The sequence below is a fragment of the Notechis scutatus genome, chromosome 2, assembly GCF_049901735.1.
Source record: "Notechis scutatus isolate UNSWTSFEM ecotype Mainland chromosome 2, rNotScu1.2, whole genome shotgun sequence".
NCBI lineage: Eukaryota > Metazoa > Chordata > Lepidosauria > Squamata > Elapidae > Notechis > Notechis scutatus.
Genome location: NC_142010.1, coordinates 25,203,865 through 25,226,987, shown reverse-complemented (window position 1 = coordinate 25,226,987; position 23,123 = coordinate 25,203,865). Strand labels below are relative to the sequence as shown.

Below are 23,123 nucleotides of genomic sequence, written 5' to 3'. Positions count from 1 at the left end.
GGTTCGGCCATGCTTACCTCATCCTAGCAGCAGCAGCAGGACCCTATGAGCTGCGGCAGCCAGTGCACGCGATGGACATCATCTATGGGCAACAACAAGCCACAACGCAACACCCAACTGATGGGGTGGAGGAACCCCTTAAAACATAGAGAGCCAAGCCAATATGCAGGCTGGTGGAGGGTTTCACACACACACATAACTAGAGTTTGAACTGGTGGAGGGAGTCTAGCACAAGTGGTGATAGTATAGGGAGTGAGGAAGGATGTGGGGTGGCTAATGAGGGGCGGGATCAACCAGATATAGGGGAAAGCGCTGATAATGACTGGCTGGGATGGATAAATGTAGGGCTGGCGGGTAAAGCTCCCAGCGCTAACTTTGATTATGCATGCTCGCTGTGTTCTGCTGTTTCTCAGGTCTGAAGGAATACGGAATAAAAGGCTGCTGCTTCTGTGAAAAGTTATGCGTGTCAACTAAAAAGATACTCCTTTGGTCTTTTTAGCTGCCAGAGAAAGCGAGTGGGGAAAAACAAGGCATTCTTGAATAGATATCAACTCAGCAGCACAGCAGTTGGAGTATAAGAAGGTTATTGGAGAGCATGACGGATGACTCTTGGAAATTGATGTGTACTATTGGAGAAGTCACATCCAGGGGGTAGGGGAAAGACCTGGGTCAAGGGGGAAATGTATGATGTGATTTAGTACCGACTGCACCCAGCAATGCACCAACATGGCAAGTTCTAGTAAACCAATTTACTTTTTCTGTGATGTGGCTAGAGACTTTTTCTTTGAATGAAAGGGATCTGTTGGAGCCCTGACAGCCAGCTGGTACTGTAAAAATTCAACATTCCGGGATACCTGACCCCCAGACTCTTCAATCGCTTCCCAACATCTGGAATGCCTGGAGTAAAAGTCAGGTCAAAATGGCAGAGGTGGGGGCCTCTCAGAAGAAAGCCCAGCTACAAACAGAAGCTGAAAACGTAATCACAGGCGAAGCTGAGAAGCCCGAGCAGATAAAGGAAACGAAATTTCCCACAGCTTTGGAAGGTGACCTCCCCCAGCTTAAAAAGGGAGGAAGGGCCCTGAGTGAGCTGACAAGAGTGGAACCCCTTAAAACATAGAGAGCCGAGCCAATATGCAGGCTGGTGGAGGGTTTCACACACACACATAACTAGAGTTCGAACTGGTGGAGGGAGTCCCGCACAAATGGTGATGGTATAGGGAGGGAGGGAGGATGTGGGGTGGCTAATGAGGGGCGGGAACACCAGATGTAGGAGAAAGCACTGCTTTATGACTGGCTGGGATGGATAAATGTAGGGCTGGTGAGCAAAGCTCCCAGCACTAACTTTGATTATGCATGCTCGCTCGCTGCATTCTGCTGTTTCTCAAGTCTGTGAAGGAAGACAGAATAAAAGGCTGCTGCTTCTGTGAAAAGCTACGCATCTGCTGTTCTTTCCTTATCTGCTTAAGTAGCCCAGTTTGCTGCTAAGTGAGGTATTTTGCCTACCACATGTATATATCTGTATATAACTGTAGTATATAAACTACTGTAAATGTTTAAGTCTCTGTGTGCTGTGTTTTGCTCCTGGGTTATCTCATAAAGATAGTCACACTGCCAAATGCTCTGACAGGTTATGGGCCCAGTATAGGGAGAAAATCAGAGTGATTGTAAAGCCTAGAGAGAAGAGAAAAGTGGTTTAAAGCATAGTTAATGGCTTGTGAAAGAAAGCAGGCAGCATGGCCTCCATCGGCGTAATGGGAGGAGATTTGCTGGTGTCCCGGCTGAATGAGATAAACTACCTCTCCTGGAATGTGAAGATGGAGATGTATCTTTGGAGGGAGAAGTTGTGGACTGTTGTTGCTGAGCCAACGGCCATCCTGAATGATGGTGATCAGAAGTAAAATGAAAAGGCTTTGGCCAGCATAATTTTGGCTTTGGAGGACACTCAACTGATACATGTAAGGGGTCTCCAGTCTGCGAAAGAGTGCTGGGAAGCATTGCTGCAAAAGAGTGCAAGGAGGTGAGTGTGTACGTGAGAGAAACTGCATGCAGTAAAGTGTTACTGACCATGAGACTGTATAAAGCACAACTGAAGCTGGGGGACTGTATGTCCACACATCTGCAGAATATGAGAAGGACATTACTTGAGTTGGAAGAAAGAGGAATTGTCAAGCTCTGGCCAGAGCTCACCAATGAGCATCGTGGTTCACCCAGGCACTCCCAGTCAGCCTCCGAGATGTCCACAGCCAAGACCCTTGCAATGCTTGCAATGCTTGCAACGCTTGCGATGATGTGCAAAGCCAGCACCACTCAGAGGTGAATATGGTGGCCTACTGGTTCCTTGCATCTACAAAGCTCCGCGTGAGGGAGGATCGTGGCTACCAACTTTTGGCGTTGGATACTCGGACTGTAATTAATGTGATGGGGTTGGTCGGTGGGTGAATTATGGCTAGGGGGTGCCAGATGTGGGGTGAACGTAATCGGGGGCTGTGCATCTATTTAAGAAGTGCTGGGAGGCGGATGCTTTCAGCACTGACTTCACAAAGGTAGTCTTGGTTTATGTGAGATACTCTGCTCTTGCCTTGAATCTTGCTGGAGACTTGTACACAATAAAGAGAACTGATCTGGTCTGTATTGGTTTCTTACTTTTGCTACTTGCTTACCAGACTTGCTCAGGGCATTGAGAGAAAGTCAGCACTGCCATTTGGCATTGTTGCTCTTTCTTTTTCCTTTGCTCCTTGCCGATATGGCTGAGGGGACGGCGCCAGGTGTACATTCTGCATCAGAGGCAGAGGAGGCATTAGAGGATGTGGAAGAGCCGTTGCACCAGGAGGAGATTCCAGGTGTGCAACAACCAGTGGTCTGGCCAAAGACACGGGATGGACACCCGGCCTCTCTGAAGATGGGACAGGATTTGGGGCATATGTGGAGCAGCCCAGAGGAGGCAGGGCCACATCAATGTGAACCCAGACTGGGTAGCATTATTTCTCAGCCAGGTAATCAGCTACTTGGATTTGTATGTAGGATTCTACCCATCCCAGTGGGCTATGGTGGTGGCTATCACCAGGGTTTTAGACGGTGAGGCTGCTGAGTGGGCAGCCAACCTATACAATGAGAAGGCACAGGAATTGGCGGATGTGGGCCTATTCCTTGAGGCACTTAGATCCCATTTTGAAGATGGATCAAGGGCCCAACAAGCAGAGGGAGAGATCATTGAACTGAGACAATGTGGCAGGCCAGTCAAAGAGTATGTATGGGAATTCAGGAGGCTTGCTGGTAAACTGGGGATGTGGCAAGAGCACTTATTGGTACATCAGTTCCGAGAGGGTTTGGACAAGGAGATATGGCAGGCTTGCCTGTACCGGGGTCTCCCATACTGGTTAATGGACTGGTACCAGGCAGCAGTGGAACTGGAAACTGGCTTAGGAGAGTTCCGGGTTTGGGGGTGTTCGGAAATTCCCAACCAGGGGAGTACAACCTTTGGCAACTGGGCAAGGGCCTGTATGTACCAGGCCTGGCCCAGATCCACCTGTGGCTATGGTGCAACAGCCGAGGCCAGGCCTACAATGTTTCCACTGTAACCTCTGGGAACATCGAGCGGCAGAGTACAAAACCCAGCTCCCCCAATCCACGACGGGGAGAGCAACTCAGGTCCCAAGAGGAAGTGCCCTTGAGAACACGATCAAGATGGGGAGGATGCCAATGCCTGAGGGGTCACGAGGAGCAAGGCAACTTAATCCAAGGAGCATCCAGGCAGACTCCACATCTATGACAGAACCCAGTGTGAATGGTGGGGTCTCAATGACGGAGGTGGATAGTGGATAAATAAAACAACTATTGCATGATGATTTATATCAGGGGGTGTTTCTGTATCTGATTGATATTCTGATTTAAACCACCAGCTTAGAGGAACATGTACAGTTGGTCTGCACGGTTTTGAAAAAACTGTTGGATGCCAAGTTATATGTGAAACTATCAAAATGAGAGTTTCACAAAACCCGACTGGACTATCTGGGATATTGTATTTCTGATTATAGTATAGAGATGGATCCATGCAAGGTGGTTGCAGTATTAGAATGGCAACCTCCTCGTACCCGGAAACAGCTTCAGAGCTTTTTAGGGTTTGTGAATTTTTATCGGCAATGTATACCATCATTTGTGGCAGTTGCCTTACCACTAACCAATGGACTAAACATCTCACCACAAAGCCATGACCTAGTCAAACTCTAGTTAGGACCCCAGTGCCAACAAGCTTTTGTACAACTAAAAACTTTGTTTTCGAAGGAACCAGTGTTACAACATCCCAATCCAACTGAACCATTCGTGGTTTCACTTTGTGAAGCCTAATCTGGCGGAAGTAATGAACTTCTTAAAGAAAGCATGGGATACCATCACTGACACCTGTGTTGCCAATGCACTACGAGCAGGATACATGGACAAGAGATACTCGTTTAAGGAGACCTCTATTGCTAAACATCAGCAATTGGGACCAATCCTTTTACAGGCAATGGAATCACAAGAGATTCCAGCCAGAATTCAGGGTTTGGAGAGTTATGACGATGTTCCAGAAGATGACATAACTGTTTTTGAATAAATTGTTCCTATGTTTGCATAAATTGTTCCTGTGTTTGAATAAATTGTTCCTGCATTTGAATAAATGGGTTGGTTTATTTATTTTATAAATGGTGGATTTTTAATAAATTGGGGTGTTGCTTTGTGGTTCCCCTGGGGAGGGGTGGCTGGGATGTGGCATGCAGTTGGTAAGTTACAAAAGGGTTGTTTATCATTAAGATCTGCTTTGTGATCAAAGGCAATGTGAAATGAGGGCAGGGAGGGAAGAAGAAGTAGCAGCTTGCACTTAACTGAGAGTTTTTGAACCTGAAGGTTCCTGCTCTTCCGCCACCTCTCTTTTGTTGGTGCAATTTACCTGGCCGGGGGGGGGGGGGGTCCCCAAACCCTTTGAGTTTATTCATTTATTCATTTATGTTTCCCCAAGGGGCTTTTGGGGGAGGGTGTTTCTTCCTGGCAACGCAGTCATCATCTCTCCCAGGCCCAGAAAGATGCCATCCTCCCCACTGGAGGGAGTTGGGGGTTCAGGGAAGTGTCCTGTTAATCATTAAAGCAATCTGAAAGACCACCCTTTGGGCCCAGCGGGATGCTCTTCACCCAGCTCAGCCAAGAAGGGCTCTGCCCCCTCCCTGACCCCCCTCAGTGTCTGCTCTGCTCAAATCAGAGATGGGGGACAGAACTGGTCCTTGGATTCCCAGAGCACATGAGGGGGGCTTGTCTAGGCTGGAAACTAAGCAGGGTTGGAGCTGGGATGGGGTCCCCAGGAGAGGATTTCCAAGGCTGGAGAGAGAAGTTTAAAAGAGTGGGACAGAAATATTAAATATTTGTGAAAGAAGATGTAAAAGCAGAATTAATCTGGTCGGATCCGGAAGGAAGAACTCTGGTTATACAAATTTGGATTAATCATATTACATTTTTATTGGTAGCAATCTACGCGCAAATGAAGAACAAGGAAATTTTTAAAGATCTTCATCAAAAATAATAGGTTTTGAAAAAGGAATATTTGCATGATAGGCGACTTCAACTCCATTGCTGATCATCAAAAAGACCATAGTAATGCGAATAAGAACAAGAAAGGGAAAAGAGAATTTTCTATGCCCTGTAAGGACATGATGAAAGAACTAAACTTAATAGATTTATGGAGAAAACTAAACCCAGAAGAGAAACAGTTTACATATTATTCCAATCCACACAAAATTTGGACCAGAATAGATATGTCCTGGATGGATGGGGAATTGGCTAATGAAATAAAAGAAATTAAAATCCTACCAAATGAATGGGCTGACCACAACCCAATACAATTAATTTGGAGAGATAGGAGAAAAACAAAGAAAAGATGGACACTAAATACTCAGTTAATAAACGAAGAAGAGTACATTAATAAGCTGAAAGAGGAATTAAATTATTTTCTAAAAGAAAATAATAATGAAGCAACCACGAAACAAAATATTTGGGATACAATGAAGGCAATTATAAGAGGAACAACAATCTCTTATAACGCCATGAGAAATAAAAGAATACATGCCCAACAAAATAAATTCCAACAACAAATTAAAGAATTAGAAATACAACTACAAAAAACCCCTAAAAACCAGAGAATACAAAATCAGTTAATAACAATTAAACATAAATTGAACTTACTTGAACAAGATAAAATAGAAGTTAATTTGAAAAGGTCCAAACAAACTTATTTTGAGTATGCAAATAAACCAGGAAGATGGTTATTCCATAAACTTTAAAAAGTGAAAGAAAAGAGATTGATACATCAACTAATGGATGAGAAAGCTGTCTTACAACATGAGATAGAGAAGAAAAAAGATATCATTTACAACTATTTTCAAAGATTATATAAAAAGGAGGAAGTTAATGAAGATAAAATAAGAACTTATTTAGAGGAGACGAATGACAAGGTAATTAGAGAGGAATGGATAGAATTATTGAATAAAGACATTACATGGTCTGAATTGAAGTCAGCAATGGAGAACCAAAGTAATAACAAATCTCCAGGACCAGATGGGATTCCGGCAGAACTATACAAAGCAATAATGGAACTAGTAGGACCACTGATACTGGAAGTGTTTAACGAGGTACTTCTGGCAGCCAAGATGCCGGACTCGTGGAGGGGGGCGCTGATTTCGCTAATCCTGAAGGAGGATGCAGATCATAGATATATTAACAACTATAGACCGATTTCACTTTTAAATGCCGACTATAAATTATTTACTTCTATCATAGCTAATAGAGTTAAACAAGCTTTAAATCCACATATCCACGAAGATCAAAATGGATTCCTTCCGTCCCGACAAATAAAAAACAATTTAAGAACCGTTATCGATGTCCTAGAATACTATGAAGCCCATCCGGAGAAACAATCCGCACTCATGTTTTTAGATGCTGAGAAAGCATTTGACAACTTAAATTGGCACTTTTTAATTCAAAAAATTTACAATATGAGTCTTGGCACCAAATTTGAAAACATTATAACAACAATTTACAATACACAACAGGCTAATATACTAATTAATGGCGAACAAACAGGTCCAATAAATATAGAAAAAGGTGTTAGACAGGGCTGCCCTCTCTCACCTCTTCTTTTCATATTTGCCCTAGAATCACTTTTAACACGGATTAGACAAAATTCTGAAATTAAAGGAGTGAGGGTCAAATCAGAAGAATATAAACTTCAAGTGTTTGCTGACGATATGGTTTTCTTTTTGGAGGAACCTATGGAAAAAGGATATAATCTAATAAAAGAATTAGAACAATTTGGCGCAGTGGCAGGATTAAAAATTAATAGAAAAAAGATGAAATTAATGACCAAAAACTTAACAGAAAACCAGAAGGAAGAATTAGAAGCAATGATGGGGATACAGGTAACAAAAAGGGTCAAATATTTAGGAATATGGTTAACACCACAAGGTAAATCACTCAAAGAGAACAATTATGATAAATTACTTCAACAAACAAAGAAAGATTTAGAATCCTGGAATAAGCTGCAGCTCTCCCTATTGGGCAGGATTGCCTCGATTAAAATGAACATATTACCAAAATTTCTTTATTTATTCCAGACAATTCCAATTAAGTTGCCAAAAATTTTTTTCGAAGAATTAAATAAGATTACACTTAAATTTATTTGGCAGGGGGAAAAAGCCAGGATCAATGTAAAGGCCTTACAAGATGCGAAAAGTAGAGGGGGTCTAGCTCTTCCAAATTGGGAATTATATTATTCGGCAGCTATCTTATTATGGTTAAAAGACTGGGTGAACTTACTTAATAAAAGAATTTTAGCATTAGAAGGGCATGACCTCCAGAGAGGGTGGCATGCCTTCTTATGGAAAGGGGGGGAACCCAAGCAGTCTTATTTTCACAGACACCTTATTAGGGACTCATTATTAATTAATTGGAAAAAATATATGCAAAAAACACTATCTAAAAATTCCAATCTGGCTATCAACAATGGAGGCAATGGTACATCCCAATAATTTGGACATAACAAAAATGATTAAATACAAAGATTTATTAGATCCGCAAGGAAAATTAAAAACTCGACAAGAATTACAGGAACAGGGATTTAAAATTGATCAGTGGTTATATATTCAAATTCATAGCAGATACAAACAAGACATTAAAGACTTCGGAATTTATAACAAACTGCAGTATTTAGATAAAATTTTATTAGGATCAAACAAAAAGAACATATCTAAATTCTATAAATATTTACTGGAAGTAGAATTAGAACAAGAGATAATCAAAGGGAACATGATATCCTGGAGCAGGAATGTCGGAAGAAGTATTACATTATCAGAATGGGAAAAGATTTGGAACAGAAATATCAAGATTACAAAATCGGCAGCGTATAAAGAAAATACATACAAAATGTTTTATAGATGGCACTTGCCCCCTTCGAGGTTGGCGAAAATGAACCCTAACACGAGTCCAAAATGCTGGAAATGTAAAAGCATAGAAGGAACCTTTTTTCACATGTGGTGGTCCTGCAAGGAAACCCAGAAATATTGGCAAAAAATCAGAAAATGGTTGGAGGAGATAACCAAAGAACAAATCGAATACAAACCAGAGTTCTTCCTACTAGGGATCTCTGTCAAACATTTATCCAAAAAGATGAAATATGTAACAATTCATATTTTAACTGCGGCCAGATTAGCATTCGCTCAGTGTTGGAAATCACCTTATACACCTACAGAACAAATGGTTATCCAGAAAATATGTGATTGTGCAGAAATGGACAAATTAACTATAGCATTTAAAAATAAAGAGCCTTCAACATTTTACGATAATTGGAACTCTTGGTATAATTGGTTAATCCAGAGATAAACTGCTTAAAAGACAATGGGTAATTTAAGCATAGATATCGATAAGATGTGCATATTCAAATTAAGTTAGGAGAATTGGATCTTGCAGAATGTCAAAAAGGATATTGTCTGTTTTTAAATGTATTCTTTTCATTTCTTTTTCTCTTTCTTTGCTTCTTCCTTTCTTTTATATCTCTTCTTCTCTTCTCTTTCTGGTTCGTAAGACCGAGTGTTTTTTTTCTTTCTTTGTGTATGTAATGTTTATATGTTTTTAATTGTAAATTTAATAAAATTTATTTAAAATAAATAAATAAAAGAGTGGGGCAGGAGAAGACAAAAGCTTCTTTAGCGACCCTCCTGGGATACAAGTGGTTGCAGTGGGAAATCAGGGGCGGGGGGAAATAGGGCTATTTGAGGAGATGAAGAAGAGCGACTGGCTCGGGAAGCAGAAATGCAGCAGGAATCTTGGGGTCATCTGATATTTACTCTGACAACAGCATATGTACGCGGTTGAGTTTGCAGTTGGGAACCTGATGCATAGCCACACCTCGCCCCGAAGCGGCTGGTGACTCTGCTTTTGGGGAACTTCCATTGGCCAATAGAAACAGCTTCGTGGCGAGGGGAGTGCACTTTTTGGAATCTGAGTTAAAGTTAGGATTAGGGAGTGGAATTATGCACACCATTCACACCGCTTGGTTGCTTTTGGAGAAGCACCGTGAGAAGGTCAAACCTGTCCATATGCCATTCCTTGATCTGGAAAAGGCCTTTGGTCGCATCCCACATAAACTCATTTGGCACATCTACAATCCCCCCAATGTCCCTGAAGCCAATGACCAGTGGATTCAATGATTGCACCAGAGTGTCATTAGCATGGAACATCTCCCTTCATCATCAATGTCAGAGTACATCAAGAATTGGCAATTTGCCCCTGTTATTCATCTTTTGCATGGACACTGTGACATTTGAATTCCAACCATCCCATTGCATGGTCTATGCTCTATGCAGATAATGTCTTCTTGGCAAAGGAACAACATACAAGAGCAAACAGCAATGGAATGAACAGCTTGGCAAATATGGACTTTGACTGAACATCAAGAAAACCAAACATATGCAGTGTGGCCCCCAAACTGATGGAACCATCAACACTGCTGAAGAAAGTAGAGCAATTTAAGTACCTCAGTTCCCTCATATGCAGCGACAGCAATAGCTTTCTGGATGCCCGCACCAATGTCAATATCACCTGGGTGAAGTAGCACTGGGTGACTGGATTCCTATGTGATCGTTGGATACCCCTACACCCCAAGGCAAAGATTTAGAGAATGATAATGCACCCTGTTGCCCTCTACAGATTGGAGTGCTGGCCACTGACAGCAAAGCATGAGGCCCAACATAAGATGGAAATGCAAACATTTCCATGGTGCTTTTGACTAACATGATTCGACCACGCCATGAATGATGATATATGACGTTTACTGAGAGTCCCATCAATCATAGCAAAACTGTGGTAAGGAAGACTTAGATAGTATGAACACCCCCTACACGATAAAGAAGACTCAGAGGCGAGGACATCCATAATGATAATACAAGAATTAAACCTGCAAGATACATGGAGAGACAAATTAAAAAAAGAACCCATATATAAAAGGCACTACTGACAAAATCAGCAAGATCCTCCAAAAACACAACATTAAGACAGTATTTTGCACAAACAGAAAGATATCCACCATCCTAAGAAACCCTAAGGACAAAATCAAGTTAGAAAACCAAGGAGTATATGAAATCCCTTGCACTGCCTGTCCCACCACATACATTGGACAAACTAACAGAAGAATAAGTGCACGCATTGAAGAACATAAGAACTCAATCAAAAAAGAAGAACCGACCTCTTCCCTGGTCCAACACCTCAAAGCCACAGGACATGAGATTGACTTTAAAAATACCAGAACTATCGCCAAAACCGAACACTTCAGCAGCAGAATAATCAGAGAAGCCATAGAGATAGAAAAACGCCCACACAGCATGAATAAATGAGATGACACCTCCCCCCTACCAGCCATTTGGAAACCCGCCCTCATGAACAGACGAGTACCTAACATGAAGAATGACACCAGACCCACACCCATGAGAGCCACACAAGATGCCACCACCACACTTCCAGGTAGAAAACAGACTCACACCCACACAGAAGATGAGACACGACCACGGACCAGAAGCCGCACTGCAGCTGCATCACTACCCACTTCAAACCCCTCCGAGCCATACATGAAGCGAACTGACACCCACCATGAAGATGCAGCACGACCACGAACTTGAAGCCAAACAGCAGGATCACAGCTCACCAGCTCAAATCCCCCAGGAACTAAGACTAACCTGAGCACAACCAAGCCCCCACCTGAACAGAACACGCCTCCAGCGTGTATATATATATATGAGTATTATCGATGCTGGAGTGCTGTAAAGATTGTAAAAGTGATTATAAAATGATGAAATATGTTTAATAAAAATAAATATTTAAAAAAACCATAGCTGTGGTAAGGAAGACTTAGATAGTGTGGACACCCTGTACACGATAAAAAAGACTTGGAGGCGAGGACATGCGTGTGTCTAGAACCTGATAGCCAGCATCCCCATGGCAGACTTGAGATACAGTGGATGGATTGCATCAACAAGGACATGAAATGCATGAATATCACCCCTGAAAGTGCCCTAGATCGAACCAAATGGAGACGGATATGTTGACAAGTAGACCCTGCTATAGTGCGGGAATAATGCTAGGAAGAAGGAATCTGCTTGGATTTTGGAATGGAACTATTTGCAGGTACTTTACCAGCAAGGAAAAAGAAATATATGCAATTATGACCAAAAAAGCAAATATTTTAGGTATTGGTAAAGTATGGTTCACATTTCCTCCAACTGAGATTTTTCTGGACCCTGGCAACAAGGCTGAGGTCCAAACCAGATGAATTACAGATTATGAGACTGCAAATAGCCCAAGCAAGTTATGGCACTGATCAATTTACCTGAAGTCTCTTCAATATCTGCATTGCATTTGCATAGCACCTGAGACTGCTGGGAAGAGCTGCTCACTGAGTTCAGGAGGACTGAGATGAAATCTAGTGGACCAAGGTAGTTGTCCACACACCTAAAGGCATGTGAATCATGTAACTGAAAATCTACAACATTAGAACAGTAATTCATCATTGGAGGTGCTTCTGTGATTACAATTTTATTTTAGAATGTTTGACTTGTTTCAATGCAATACTAGTTTTGCAGCTGTCTTTCATAGTACTCTTTTTTTAAATGTGGATACTGTCCTATTTGTAAGCAAATTCTAGTCTACATGGACAGATTGCTTATCTAGAATCTCTCGTCTGTGCTCTCCAGGCAGAAATTAGGTATCCAACTCAGCCATTCTGTTCTATTGAGCCCCCTCTGCCATAGAGATCCTGCAGGAGAAGGAGAGTAAGGACAACTGTGGGATCTGGCCGGGTGAGAGCTGTGAACCATAAATACAAAGCTTTGGTATCTCCTTACATAACAGATACACTGCTGTTGCTGAACTTAATAGGGATATTAAGGTGGCAGTCCAAGCTGTTTGTGATGACAATGATAATTCAACTGAACAGGAGATTGTGGTTTGAGAGGAAGACTTTGTTTTGGATAGAGGAAGGTATGAATCAGGTATTACACATCAGTCATTTGAAATGAGCAAGGTATCTAAAAAGAGAAGCCACCTTCTGATTGGTGATTCAATTGTAAGAGATGTCAATTTAGGAAAGGATGTGGAGGTTCTGGAAGAGGACAGGTGTCTGCCTGGTGCCACTGCCAGCAGAGAGAAGAGGCACATTGTTAAGATACTCAAGAATGCTAGTAAGGACTGTGGTGTTGGTGTTATTGTACCCATCTGAAAAAGATGAGTTTTCTGTGCAGAATGATTTCTGTTATTCTGTTAACAGCTAATCTGTCTCCTGGCTGGGCATGGATCATTGAAGGAATAGAAGCCACTTTGAGATCAAGACACCCTGAACTCCAATCAACAATTTGTTGATCCTCACCCAGTCTATGCCAAGCAAGAGAGAGAGAAGGTTTACACAACTCGTGCGTAGAAAGAAGAACCTGCTTTCCTGCTGGTGAAAACACTACAGGAACAGACCTGAAAATGCACAATGACATCAACATGGAACCTGAACTGACAGTCAGTAAGAGACTTGGCACCACTGGTTATAGATGTACAGTTAGTGTTAATAGAACCCTGGCTCCCCCACAACAATGGCTAAGGATTGTCTTTTGATTTGGTAGACTTCAATAGGAGAATCTGCAGTCACTTCAGGAACAGTTCCCTAAGCGATTGAAAACTAAACAGCATTGGACTTGGTTAACCTGTACTGACTGTCTACCTTAAATTCTACTGCTCCTTTTCCTGCTGGTAACCCCAGACACCAAGCTCCCTCTAAAGCAGATCATTTTTGTATCTCATTTTTGTAGCTACCCCCACAGGCAAATCTTGTGCAATCCTAGGTTGAGTTGGAACCCCAGGTTATTCTTCTGACAGTAGTTTGGTTGGCAACTGTGGAAAGAGTTAGGCAGATAGAAAGGTGTCAAATCCAGGATGAATTTATTGGGTTTGCAACATTTTTATATATTTTAAACATTGTTTTTTTCCGTAAGTTAATAAACCCCAAATTTTTGTTTACAAACAGCTGGGTCAACATGGAAAAATGTTTTAATCCAGCCTCAGGAGAGACAATTATTTTTTGTTTTAAATCTACCTAGGTATTGCATTTTCAGGATCCTGTCTCTTCAGAATAGAGCCTTTTCTTACAAAAAAAATACTATAACATTTATTTGGTGACCTCTAGGGATGCTACAGGGGCTCAGAATTCTCAACCAACCTAGCCATTGCCGCCCCGAAAATTGAATACTTGAAAACTGTAGTTGTCAAACATCTGGGAAAACAGGTCATGGTTTCTGAGTGCTAATGACATTAGGAGTCTAGAATATTTCAAATGTCTTGAATTTGAAGGTAGTGAAAGCTAGCTTTGCTTTGTGAGCTCAGATACATTAATTATTATGGTAATATAGGTCTCCTTAGAATTGTAACATCACTTGAAGCATATTTCTTTGAATGTGAAGTTTTGTATAGACCATATGTTTAGTAGGAACTCTCACAAATGTATCTTCATTTTATTGCATACTTATTCAGAATATTTATTATTACCTAGAGAAGTTTGTCTGAAGTTCTATATTAGTGTAGGACTCTAATTAGAAATGGATACACAATGCCCAGTGTCCAATTAGACTTCTAATTAGTGCTAGCTAAGCTTCAATAGAAGAATTTGGCCAAGACTCAAGTCAATAAGTACAAAGTAATTGCATGAGTTTCTTCTCTTCAATTCTCTGCCGTGTCTGAACTGCTCAAAATAAAGTAATTCTCCATGGACAAAACATTGAATAAATAAAGTTAATGGTTAATTGTGTCTCCTTTAAATCAGGAGAGGGCAATCTCAGGTCCAGGGCTGCAAGTCCCCTGAAACAAAGTTGTGTAAGTGTGTGTATGCGTGCATATGCCCCCAGAGATACCACTGACTAGAGTTTATGAAAATTGGTACCATAATATCCTACTATTCTGAGATAGAACCCCACCCCCAAGTCATGCTTTAAATCATTGGTTTTAACCCCAGCAACCCCAGCATCCTGGTTGGGGAATTCTGGAATTCCAGAAGTTGAAGTTCACATATATTAAAGTTGCTGAGGTTGAGAAACACTGATTTACAGGCATTCTGCTGAATCCTAATCCTATTGCAACTACCTTAGCGCTCCAAAGTAAGTATTTGAGATTTCCTAGAAGTATTTTTTTATGCCTTCAAGTCAATCAACTCCTGGTAACTGCCAGTCTCTGCGGTCTGTGCATTCTGCTACACATATACAGAACATGAATATGGAAGACAAATTGCCTTGTTTTGTTCACTTCACCTTTTTCCCCAATGGCCTTACAGTACAATTTCTGTATATCAACAAAGAATACCTAATAATTCCAAAGGGAGGGAGGGATAAAGGTCACCCCAAGTCTAATGGTCAAATGAAAATCGCTGTTGTGGCCTGACCGCAGCCAGTTGAGCTGGCGGCAGATTCGGACAGTGAGGAGGTTGGGGAGGAACTTGGGCCAGTCCTGGAGTCTGGGGAAGGCTCTGACAAGAGCTCTGCGTCATGGTGATATGGAGTCAAACAGAGATAGGCATGGTGGCCCATGATGCCAATTGAGAAGGGAATCTTTTACCCAAGCTGCAGATGCATTCTTAAGCAGCCACATTCCCTAAAAACTCTTCCAACATCACAGATTTGGCCCTGACCCAATAATAAAGTGGTCATTGCATTGGTTGCCCGTTCATTTCTGAATTCAGTTCATGCAGAAATTCCTGTGTGGCTCAAATCCTGTGTACCTATGGTACTATCTCTTCTGACAAGATCTGACTTGCCCTGTGTATTTTTTTTAGGGAGGGTGTATAAAATATGCCCATCCCTTGATTGGCTCCACACTTTGGAACTGTTGCAAAATGACTGAAATTTCCAATTTACTTTCACCTTCATGTCTCATGTCCACTCAGTCCCTGTGTGCAGATCAGAACAAGAGGATACATCATCCTCAGATCAGCCAGCAAAAGAATAGCTTGATGCTTAGCAAGCATCAACAAACACCCGGACTGTAAACTGGTGAAATAGGATGAAGCCAGGAAAAATCAAGCAAGAATTGATGTTATATTTATCAAAAGGCACGAAACTTTCCAGAGCTCTAGCAACCATACTGTGAATAACCAACAGTCCCCAAATAGCTTATTCTCAGCCGATTCTCTAAATCATGGCATAATAATGGAAAGCAACAGCTGCCAGTGATCCATCCTTTCTTCCACACCCGGAAAGAAATAGTTCCTGATAATATTCCAGTAAAAATTTTAAAATTGCTGGAAGACAATGGGAAGGAATTTTTTTCTGCAGCTCTTCAATCGAATATGTGAAACAGGGAAGACACCAAATGATTGGCGAAAGTCAACTTTTGTGACAACCCCCCCCCAAAAAAATATGCAAAGAAGTGTACTGAATACAGAATAATCTTAGTCATACCCTGAAAATATTCCTAAGAATAATTGACACAAGAATATACAAAAAAATGGAGGAGCTTCTAAATAACACACAATCCAGTTTCAGAAACAATCTTGGTACAGGAGACACCCTATTCAGCATTCAAGTTCTTGCACAGCATTATGGAGATGTCAATCACAGTGTTTACATGTGCTTCATTGATTTTGAAAAAGCATTTGATAAAATAAGACACAGCAAACTATTACAAATCCTGAAACAAGGGGGATTAGATGACAGAGACATCCAAATCATAAAGAATCTATTTTGGCATTAGGCCGAAAATACTCAGATGATGCAGAAATATGAAAAGGGGTCAGACAGGGGCTGTATTCTGTCTCTGCCGTTGTTTAATATCTACTCTGAGTCAATTTGCAACGAAGCACTAGAAAACATTGGTGATGGCCTCAAAGCAAACAGTGTTCAGATCAACAATTTAAGATATGCTGATGACCCAGTTCTGCTTGCCAGTAAGCATGAAGACCTTCAGTTCCTCATCAACAGAGTCACATAAATATCTGAAAAACACGGCTTGAAGCTTAACACTTCAAAAACCAAGATCATGGTAATCAGCAAACAACCCATTAACTTAGGAAGAAATGCCACTAAAAAAAGTTGATCACGTGCCTCAGTTCTAATTTATATGAAAGCTGGAACATGACTACTGAAGTAAAAACAAGGATAGAGAAAGCTCAAAAAGCATTCTTCAAAATAAAAAAGGTCTTCCGCAGTCATGACATAAACCTCAGATTGAAAATCAGGCTTGTCAGATCTTTTCTATCCTGCTCTATGGAGTGGAGATCTAGTATGTGACCGAAGAGACTTAAAAGCAGTTGAAATGTGGTTTTGGGTTGATAAAATCAGGAATGAGGAGGTGATAAGCCAAGGGAAATCATCAAAACCATAAAAAGCTATGTTCCTTCCTGCTTCAAACACTCTACTATCATCCCAGTGCCAAAGAAGACCTCCATCAAGGAACTGAATGATTATAGAACAGTTGCTCTAACATCTGTAGTTATGAAAATCTTTTGAAAGGCTTGTGCTGTCCCACCTAAAAACCATCACGGATCAAGAGATATTTATATTAGGCATTATACCTGAAACATACAGTAGAGAATTGATATATTTGATTGTAAATGTACTGACAGCAGTTAGAATTGTATTTGCTAAAGATTGGCAAAATGATAAAATTCCAATGGAAGATGAAGTCATTAAGAAAATAATGGACTGCGCAGAAAAGAGTAAACTGATATTTGAAATTAGCAAGAAGATAAACAATTTTATAAAATATGGGATTTATTTTATCAATGGTTAGATAATAAAACAGGGAAATGAAATATTTTATAATACTCTATAATATAAGTATAATAGAACTGTAGAGATAATGTAATGTAAGGATAAATTACTATTGAATAGATTGGTGATGATGAAATGAATGTTATAAAATAGGCTAGGTTAAAATGAGTAGGGAGTTGGGGGTTCAGGGAAGTGTCCTGTTAATCATTAAAGCAATCTGAAAGACCACCCTTTGGGCCCAGCGGGATGCTCTTCACCCAGCTCAGCCAAGAAACTCAGGAGCCCCTCCTCTCTGCCCCCTCCCTGCCCCCCCCCCCCGCAGTGTCTGCTCTGCTCAAGTCAGAGATGGGGGGCAGAACTGGTCCTTGGATTCCCAGAGCGCACAAGGGGGGCTTGTCTAGGCTGGAAACTAAGCAGGGTTGGAGCTGGGATGGGGTCCCCAGGAGAGGATTTCCAAGGCTGGAGAGAGAAGTTTAAAAGAGTGGGACAGGAGAAGACAAAAGCTTCTTTAGCGACCCTCCTGGGATACAAGTGGTTGCAGTGGGAAATCGGAGGCGGGGGGAAATAGGGCTATTTGAGGGGATGAAGAAGAGCTGCTGGCTCAGGAAGCAGAAATGCAGCGGGAATCTTGGGGTCATCTGATATTTACTCTGACAACAGCATATGTACGCAGTTGAGTTTGCAGTTGGGAACCTGATGCATAGCCACACCCCGCCCCGAAGCAGCTGGTGACTCTGCTTTTGGGGAACTTCCATCGGCCAATAGAAACAGCTTCGTGGCGAGGGGAGTGCACTTTTTGGAATCTGAGTTAAAGTTAGGATTAGGGTGTGGAATTATGGACACCATTCACACCGCTTGGTTGCTTTTGGAGAAGCACCGTGAGAAGGTCAAACCTGTCCATATGCCATTCCTTGATCTGGAAAAGGCCTTTGGTCGCATCCCACATAAACTCATTTGGCACACCTACAATCCCCCCAATGTCCCTGAAGCCTATGACCAGTGGATTCAATGATTGTACCAGAGTGTCACTAGCATGGAACATCTCCCTTCATCATCAATGTCAGAGTACATCAAGAATTGGCAATTTTCCCCTATTATTCATCTTTTGCATGGACACTGTGACATTTGAACTCCAACCATCCCATTGCATGGTCTATGCTCTATGCAGATAATGTCTTCTTGGCAAATGAACAATGTGAAGACATACAAGAGCAAACGGCAATGGAATGAACAGCTTGGCAAATATGGACTTTGACTGAACATCAAGAAAACCAAACATATGCAGTGTGGCCCCCAAACTGATGGAACCATCAACACTGCTGAAGAAAGTAGAGCAATTTAAGTACCTCAGTTCCCTCATATGCAGCGACAGCAATAGCTTTCTGGATGCCCGCACCAATGTCAATATCACCTGGATGAAGTGGCACTGGGTGACTGGATTCCTATGTGATCGTTGGATACCCCTACACCCCAAGGCAAAGATTTAGAGAATGATAATGCACCCTGTTGCCCTCTACAGATTGGAGTGCTGGCCACTGACAGCAAAGCATGAGGCCCAACATAAGATGGAAATGCAAACATTTCCATGGTGCTTTTGACTAACATGATTCGACCACGCCATGAATGATGATATATGACGTTTACTGAGAGTCCCATCAATCATAGCAAAACTGTGGTAAGGAAGACCTAGATAGTATGAACACCCCCTACACGATAAAGAAGACTCAGAGGCGAGGACATCCATAATGATAATACAAGAATTAAACCTGCAAGATACATGGAGAGACAAATTAAAAAAAGAACCCATATATAAAAGGCACTACTGACAAAATCAGCAAGATCCTCCAAAAACACAACATTAAGACAGTATTCTGCACAAACAGAAAGATATCCACCATCCTAAGAAACCCTAAGGACAAAATCGAGTTAGAAAACCAAGGAGTATATGAAATCCCTTGCACTGCCTGTCCCACCACATACATTGGACAAACTAACAGAAGAATAAGTGCACGCATTGAAGAACATAAGAACTCAATCAAAAAAGAAGAACCGACCTTTTCCCTGGTCCAACACCTCAAAGCCACAGGACATGACATTGACTTTAAAAATACCAGAACTATCGCCAAAACCGAACACTTCAGCAGCAGAATAATCAGAGAAGCCATAGAGATAGAAAAACGCCCACACAGCATGAATAAATGAGATGACACCTCCCGCCTACCAGCCATTTGGAAACCCGCCCTCATGAACAGACGAGTACCTAACATGAAGAATGACACCAGACCCACACCCATGAGAGCCACACAAGATGCCACCACCACACTTCCACGTAGAAAACAGACTCACACCCACACAGAAGATGAGACACGACCACGGACCAGAAGCCGCACTGCAGCTGCATCACTACCCACTTCAAACCCCTCCGAGCCATACATGAAGCGAACTGACACCCACCATGAAGATGCAGCATGACCACGAACTTGAAGCCAAACAGCAGGATCACAGTTCACCAGCTCAAATCCCCCAGCAACTAAGACTAACCTGAACACAACCAAGCCCCCACCTGAACAGAACACGCCTCCAGCGTGTATATATATATATATGAGTATTATCGATGCTGGAGTGCTGTAAAGATTGTAAAAGTGATTATAAAATGATGAAATATGTTTAATAAAAATAAATATTTAAAAAAACCATAGCTGTGGTAAGGAAGACTTAGATAGTGTGGACACCCTGTACACGATAAAAAAGACTTGGAGGCGAGGACATGCGTGTGTCTAGAACCTGATAGCCAGCATCCCCATGGCAGACTTGAGATACAGTGGATGGATTGCATCAACAAGGACATGAAATGCATGGATATCACCCCTGAAAGTGCCCTAGATCGAACCAAATGGAGACGGATATGTTGACAAGTAGACCCTGCTATAGTGCGGGAATAATGCTAGGAAGAAGGAATCTGCTTGGATTTTGGAATGGAACTATTTGCAGGTACTTTACCAGCAAGGAAAAAGAAATATATGCAATTATGACCAAAAAAGCAAATATTTTAGGTATTGGTAAAGTATGGTTCACATTTCCTCCAACTGAGATTTTTCTGGACCCTGGCAACAAGGCTGAGGTCCAAACCAGATGAATTACAAATTATGAGACTGCAAATAGCCCAAGCAAGTTATGGCACTGATCAATTTACCCGAAGTCTCTTCAATACCTGCATTGCATTTGCATAGCACCTGAGACTGCTGGGAAGAGCTGCTCACTGAGTTCAGGAGGACTGAGATGAAATCTAGTGGACCAAGGTAGTTGCCCACACACCTAAAGGCATGTGAATCATGTAACTGAAAATCTACAACATTAGAACAGTAATTCATCATTGGAGGTGCTTCTGTGATTACAATTTTATTTTAGAATGTTTGACTTGTTTCAATGCAATACTAGTTTTGCAGCTGTCTTTCATAGTACTCTTTTTTTTAATGTGGATACTGTCCTATTTGTAAGCAAATTCTAGTCTACATGGACAGATTGCTTATCTAGAATCTCTCGTCTGTGCTCTCCAGGCAGAAATTGGGTATCCAACTCAGCCATTCTGTTCTATTGAGCCCCCTCTGCCATAGAGATCCTGCAGGAGAAGGGAAGTAAGGACAACTGTGGGATCTGGCCGGGTGAGAGCTGTGAACCATAAATACAAAGCTTTGGTATCTCCTTACATAACAGATACACTGCTGTTGCTGAACTTAATAGGGATATTAAGGTGGCAGTCCAAGCTGTTTGTGATGACAATGATAATTCAACTGAACAGTAGATTGTGGTTTGAGAGGAAGACTTTGTTTTGGATAGGGGAAGGTATGAATCAGGTATTACACATCAGTCATTTGAAATGAGCAAGGTATCTAAAAAGAGAAGCCACCTTCCGACTGGTGATTCAATTGTAAGAGATGTCAATTTAGGAAAGGATGTGGAGGTTCTGGAAGAGGACAGGTGTCTGCCTGGTGCCACTGCCAGCAGAGAGAAGAAGCACATTGTTAAGATACTCAAGAATGCTAGTAAGGACTGTGGTTTTGGTGTTATTGTACCCATCTGCAAAAGATGAGTTTTCTGTGCAGAATGATTTCTGTTATTCTGTTAACAGCTAATCTGTCTCCTGGCTGGGCATGGATCATTGAAGGAATAGAAGCCACTTTGAGATCAAGACACCCTGAACTCCAATCAACAATTTGTTGATCCTCACCCAGTCTATGCCAAGCAAAAGAGAGAGAAGGTTTACACAACTCGTGCGTAGAAAGAAGAACCTGCTTTCCTGCTGGTGAAAACACTACAGGAACAGACCTGAAAATGCACAATGACATCAACATGGAACCTGAACTGACAGTCAGTAAGAGACTTGGCACCACTGGTTATAGATGTACAGTTAGTGTTAATAGAACCCTGGCTCCCCCACAACAATGGCTAAGGATTGTCTTTTGATTTGGTAGACTTCAATAGGAGAATCTGCAGTCACTTCAGGAACAGTTCCCCAAGCGATTGAAAACTAAACAGCATTGGACTTGGTTAACCTGTACTGACTGTCTACCTTAAATTCTACTGCTCCTTTTCCTGCTGGTAACCCCAGACACCAAGCTCCCTCTAAAGCAGATCATTTTTGTATCTCATTTTTTGTAGCTACCCCCACAGGCAAATCTTGTGCAATCCTAGGTTGAGTTGGAACCCCAGGTTATTCTTCTGACAGTAGTTTGGTTGGCAACTGTGGAAAGAGTTAGGCAGATAGAAAGGTGTCAAATCCAGGATGAGTTTATTGGGTTTGCAACATTTTTATATATTTTAAACATTGTTTTTTTCCGTAAGTTAATAAACCCCAAATTTTTGTCTACAAACACCTGGGTCAACATGGAAAAATGTTTTAATCCAGCCTCAGGAGAGACAATTATTTTTTGTTTTAAATCTACCTAGGTATTGCATTTTCAGGATCCTGTCTCTTCAGAATAGAGCCTTTTCTTACAAAAAAAAAAAATACTATAACATTTATTTGGTGACCTCTAGGGATGCTACAGGGGCTCAGAATTCTCAACCAACCTAGCCATTGCCCCCCCGAAAATTGAATACTTGAAAACTGTAGTTGTCAAACATCTGGGAAAACAGGTCATGGTTTCTGAGTGCTAATGACATTAGGAGTCTAGAATATTTCAAATGTCTTGAATTTGAAGGTAGTGAAAGCTAGCTTTGCTTTGTGAGCTCAGATACATTAATTATTATGGTAATATAGGTCTCCTTAGAATTGTAACATCACTGGAAGCATATTTCTTTGAATGTGAAGTTTTGTATAGACCATATGTTTAGTAGGAACTCTCACAAATGTATCTTCATTTTATTGCATACTTATTCAGAATATTTATTATTACCTGGAGAAGTTTGTCTGAAGTTCTATATTAGTGTGGGACTCTAATTAGAAATGGATACACAATGCCCAGTGTCCAATTAGACTTCTAATTAGTGCTAGCTAAGCTTCAATAGAAGAATTTGGCCAAGACTCAAGTCAATAAGTACAAAGTAATTGCATGAGTTTCTTCTCTTCAATTCTCTGCCGTGTCGGAACTGCTCAAAATAAAGTAATTCTCCATGGACAAAACATTGAATAAATAAAGTTAATGGTTAATTGTGTCTCCTTTAAATCAGAAGAGGGCAATCTCAGGTCCAGGGCTGCAAGTCCCCTGAAACAAAGTTGTGTAAGTGTGTGTAGGCGTGCATATGCCCCCAGAGATACCACTGACTAGAGTTTATGAAAATTGGTACCATAATATCCTACTATTCTGAGATAGAAAC

General features: G+C 41.4%; 1 long non-coding RNA gene across 1 annotated transcript; it reads left to right on the top strand.

The window, feature by feature from the left end:
* The first annotated feature begins 10,517 nt into the window (after window positions 1-10,517).
* Window positions 10,518-19,697, top strand: LOC148131931 (uncharacterized). The gene is made up of 2 exons (XR_015747463.1): window positions 10,518-10,630; window positions 19,142-19,697. It is a non-coding gene; the product is annotated as an uncharacterized LOC148131931 (long non-coding RNA).
* Window positions 19,698-23,123: the final 3,426 nt, after the last annotated feature.